Here is a 4,994-nt window from a genome sequence, read left to right as displayed (position 1 = left end):
GAGGGGAAGACCCTTTATGAGATGGATTGATTCGGTGACTGGGGTACTCGGGATGGGTGTGTCAAGAGGCAGTGAGGTTGGCGCAGGATAGAGCAGGGTTTAGGGCTGTTTGTGCATAGGGTCGCTATGAGTCGCAAACGACTCGACGGCACATAATAACAGGATGAATCTGTTCGTTCAATAATTCATATATGTGTAATAATTGAACAATGAATAAGAAAGGCCAAAGAGGATTGAGGCTTTTAAATTATGATGTGGGAAGGGGTTGATGATGATGTCGATAATTCTAGAAGAACACACAAATCTGTCTTGGGAAGATGTAACCCAGAGTGCTTCTTAGAGTCAAGGATGGTGAGACTTTGTTTCACATCCTTGGGGCATGTTATCAAGAGGAGTCCCTGGGGAAGGACATCATGCTTCGTAAAGTGGCATCTATTAGGAGTTCTGTAGCACCATCTGTAGGGACTTACACTGCTAACTCAAAGGTGGTGCCACTATGGCAGTTCAAATCCACCAACAGCCCTGAAGACGAAAGATGAGCAATCTCCTTACATGTGATTTATAGCTTCAGAAAATCTGCTGGAGGGTCAGCTATGAGTTGGTTCTGGCTCATGAATAATGAGTTCGAGTTTTTTGATAATGGGAGGTAAGTGAAAAAGAAGACCAACCTCAGTGAAATTGATTGATATAATGACCATTTGGATGGGCTCAAGCATAGCCACGTGAGCATGACGCAGGGCTGGACAGTATTTCACTTCATTGTAAAAACTGACCTCATGCCATGCAACAATAGCAATGTTTTCATTTCCATGAAAAACAGACAATAGGGCTCAGGATAGTTTCTTGAGGAATGGAACACTGACCAGGTTGAGTCTTGAAGAGGAGATTACAAAATGCTGGATGTTGGTAATGGCGGCAGTAGGGATATGAATAGAGAAAATGAAGAGGGGAGGCCTCATCTTGTCAGAGAACTCCAAGCCATTTGTTCAAACCTGGGACGTAGCTGTGGAAACCTGTTAGTCAGGGTTAGATAATGGACAAGCTTGTCTGCCTGGCTAAAGTGCTTGGAAGTCCCTGTAACCTTTGGAGCCACTGACAGAAGCAGCTGATCAGACTGACATTTTAGCAAGCTAACTCAGAAACAATATAGAGAATACATTCTTTTTTTTTTAATAGGGAGGGGAATTTAGACAGCAGTTAAGAGTCTGTTGGATGAACCTTCCAGCAGACAAATGATGATGATGGTGGTGACAGAAGAAATAGAGAAAACGAATACCTTTAATTATTATTATAGACATAGCATTATTTGAGGGCAATAGAGGCAAGGCTTCAGAGGATAAGATATGAATGCATCATATTCTTCTCTAATATTGGACCTGTCTTGAGTAAATTTGATTCTCCTTCTCTGCCTTGCTGTACTTCTCTGCAAAAAGAGGATATAAAAATTATCACCTATCTTACAGAGTGGTGGTTCAAGAAACAATAATGTGACAGTGATGTTGATGATTACGAAGGTCACACAATTTTTGTGGGGGCTGAAGCAGAAGGAGATTTCAAGAAAACGGTATTTTTTTCTAGCTTGAATAGTGGAATAGATGATGAGAAGCCTCATTAAAAAAGAAAACACATGAAGGTGTTTGAAAATTAATGAGTTGGTGTCGAAAGAGTTGAGAATCTTCTCAAGATGTAGACACGAGCTTTTAAAGGCAGCCTTCTTATAAGGCCCCTGTGCCTGTCCATGAAGTCTAAATTCACATTCTTTAATATATCATGGCACCTTTCCATTTAATCTCAGTATCTCCCTGGGATGTTTCACATGGCTCAACTCCAGCCAAGAAGGAATTTATAATGCAAACAAAAGTATAGACTCTCATACTAGAAAGATGGAATCCTCTTCTAAAAGATGACATTGAGTATACCTGGAAGCTCATTTGGAGAACTATTGTGATTCAATAATTAAGTTTGGTTAATGAGGCTGCCCTAAAAGCCATTTAGAGTGATACAAGGACAGAGAATAAGAGGTCCATTACCAAGGAGCTGGCATTCTTCGCAAGCTTCTGGAAGGCAAATGAAGAAAGACTTCTTCACGAGACTATTCAACAGTGAGGATGAGAGAGAGACTTGAGACTAGGAATGAAGAACAAAGACAAGGAGTAATTAGATTTTCACTCCTAACTTGGTTATTCTTCCCTCTGAACGGTTTCCATCTTTATATAAAAAGTATTGATCATATTCATTTCACTCAATTCAAACAACTCAACTCTGCCTTCAAGCTGGAACCGACTTGCAGCTCTGGTGACCTGGTGAGTAAGGACGTGAATGGCCAACCTAAATGCCTTGTGTTCAAATCCACCAGCTACCGGGCAGCTTCTTCCACGTGATTCACAGTCTTTGAGAAAGATGGGAAATTTCCTCCCCTGTGATTTACAATGTCTGAGAACCCTATGAAAGGTCAGCTTTGAGTGGTTCTGATTCCCAGACAAGTACATCGACATTGATGTAATTGCACAGGGGAAGATTATCCACGTTTCTCTCACGAAGCAGCTGGAATATTCAAACGAGACTACCAGAACTACAACTCTTTATCCCCTACTTGTTATTGTTATATATTGTCATCTTGGAATTGACTCGTAAATGACCCACCAGTGACTTTTCAGAGGCAGTAAATCATATGGGAGAAATTGCCCACCTTTCTTTTGAGGGGAAACTAGGGGATTCGAACCATATACTTTACCATTAAGCCACCAGAGCTCCGCATACCCTCTTGGCCATCAAAACTCCCTCAGATTTATTTAGTACCTGGGTGAGGAGCTCTGGTGCTATAGCTTGTTACAAGCTGGGTGGCTAACCAAAAGGTCAATAGTTCAAGTCCATCAGTCATTCCTCAGGAGACAGATGGGCTATCTCTTCTCATAGATTAGCAATTTTAGAACTAGCTCAATGGCCGTGGGTTTGGTTTTTGTTTATGATCAGTCACTGTGCTAGATAGTGTAACCAAGAGATAAAAATATATAACCCCTGCTTCCAAGAAGTGCACATGAGAATGGAAGAGACAGACATTTCTTTACTTAATCTCTGATGTGTAAGAAACCATCCTAAAATTTAGCCATTTAAAACAAGTATTATAATCTTTCATGAGACTGCAGATAAATTCTGGAGTTGCCTGAGCGGTTTTACATCTGGCTGCTTTTGACCTCTTAGGAAGGAGTAATAAGATGATATCTGGAACTGGAATCCCGTAGTGGTCTGGCTGGCTGGAATATCTTCATTCTCCTGCCTGCTTTCTTGGTGGGCCGTACCATGTGGTCTTTTACCATATGTGGTGTTTTAATCTCTCACTTATTGTCCTAGGATCAGAACTAAACCCTAGCTGATCCTTCAGTGAGTTTTTTAAAGGCTGTATTTGCACAAGAAGAGACTACCCATCTTCCTCTGGAGAAGCTGCTGGTAGATTTGAACTGCCTGACTTTTGGTTAACAGGGTAACACTAGGCCACCAGGGCCCTTAAAGACTCTCAATGTGGCCATTTTTAATTTCTTAAATGGTGGCTAACTTTCAAAAGTGTACACATGAAAACTTAATTTGCTGTACATTTTTGGTTAAAAAATATTCAAAGACAACCCACATTCAATATAGTTGTTTCCATATACTGCTGAGTTAGGGCCAATCCATTAGGGGAAATCTTTGGGGACTGTGAGACATAAATAAGGTGGCTGGTTTTGTACTAATAGCATAATAGTTGGAAATGTTTGTGCAGATATTTCATGCAACTTCTTATGTAGGCCCTTTATATAATTGGTCTTTGCAGTAATCTTGAAAAATAGGTGTTCATAGTCTCATTTTTCAGTTAAAGAAGAGATTGAAGTTCTGAGACCTCTGCAACTAGTCCGGTGTCATAAAGTCAGTGAATATTCTTAAGTGGATCTGAATATGGATTCTACAGCTTTTATTTTCTTCATTTCAAAATACTACCTTTATGACTAAAGATGTAAAGATCCTTAGAAGCCTGGGGGCAGTTACTAATTCAGTCTAGTGGTGACAAAGCATATTTCATAGTGGTGGTAATACTTGATCTCTCAGCTTCTTTCTGCCTTTAATGATGTCATGTATGTGAAACATTTATAGTGAATTACAGATGAGGTTACACTGGATACTAACTTGATAAAGGATGAAGCAAAATCACCAAATACTCTGCTACTTAAGTGAGAACTACAGAGTTTTATGACTGGTCAACATCTTGGAGATTTTCTTTATAATTAAATAGGACATATATAGAAATCATTATTCAATACACCATGAAAATTGTGCTATGGTAAGCTCCATGCTGGCAACATGGAGGCAGAGACGCCAGTGGCCACTTAATGCAGGGACAGGGTTGGTAGGTTAGTAGTGTCAAGTTTAGCAGTGACTGTAACATTACTACCTCCAGCCCTGGTGGCATTGTGTTTATGTGTTGCCCTGAGAACTGAAAGATTATTGGTTTGAATCCCATTATATGGTATTACGTCTATATTTCTCCCAAATTACTCCTATAAAGATTTAAAACCTGAGCACACAAATGAAAGGCTATTATGATTCAGAATTGATTCAACAGCAGTGGGTTAGTAGGATTACCATGAAAAGGAGCTCTAGTGGCACAATGGTTACACGATTGGCTGCTAAGTGAAAGGTCAGTGCTTTGGTGTGTATGTGAATTGTTTTTTGTTTTTTCCCTGTGATGAGTTAACCTAGCTCACTATGATGCATAGTTAGTGAAAAGTTAGTGACTCGCACTTACTGGTGACTCTGCTGGAGAGCTGTGACAGTCTCCTTTTATAAAGATCTGTAACCTGGAAACCCTACGAGACAATTCTATTCTGTTCTATGGGGTTGCCATGAGCTGCAGAAGACTTTATGGCAATGGATTTGCTTTTTGTTTGTTTTTTTTTTATTACTATGAAGAGGTTGTCATAAAGATTGAGCAGTCTTCTGCCAAAGATCAGTGGTTTGAACTT

This window comes from Elephantulus edwardii, unplaced genomic scaffold, assembly GCF_000299155.1.
Source record: "Elephantulus edwardii isolate Elephantulus edwardi_28Jun2011 unplaced genomic scaffold, EleEdw1.0 scaffold00009, whole genome shotgun sequence".
Taxonomy (NCBI): domain Eukaryota; kingdom Metazoa; phylum Chordata; class Mammalia; order Macroscelidea; family Macroscelididae; genus Elephantulus; species Elephantulus edwardii.
The sequence above is the reverse complement of the archived record's forward strand: the minus strand, read 5'-3'. Positions refer to the sequence as shown.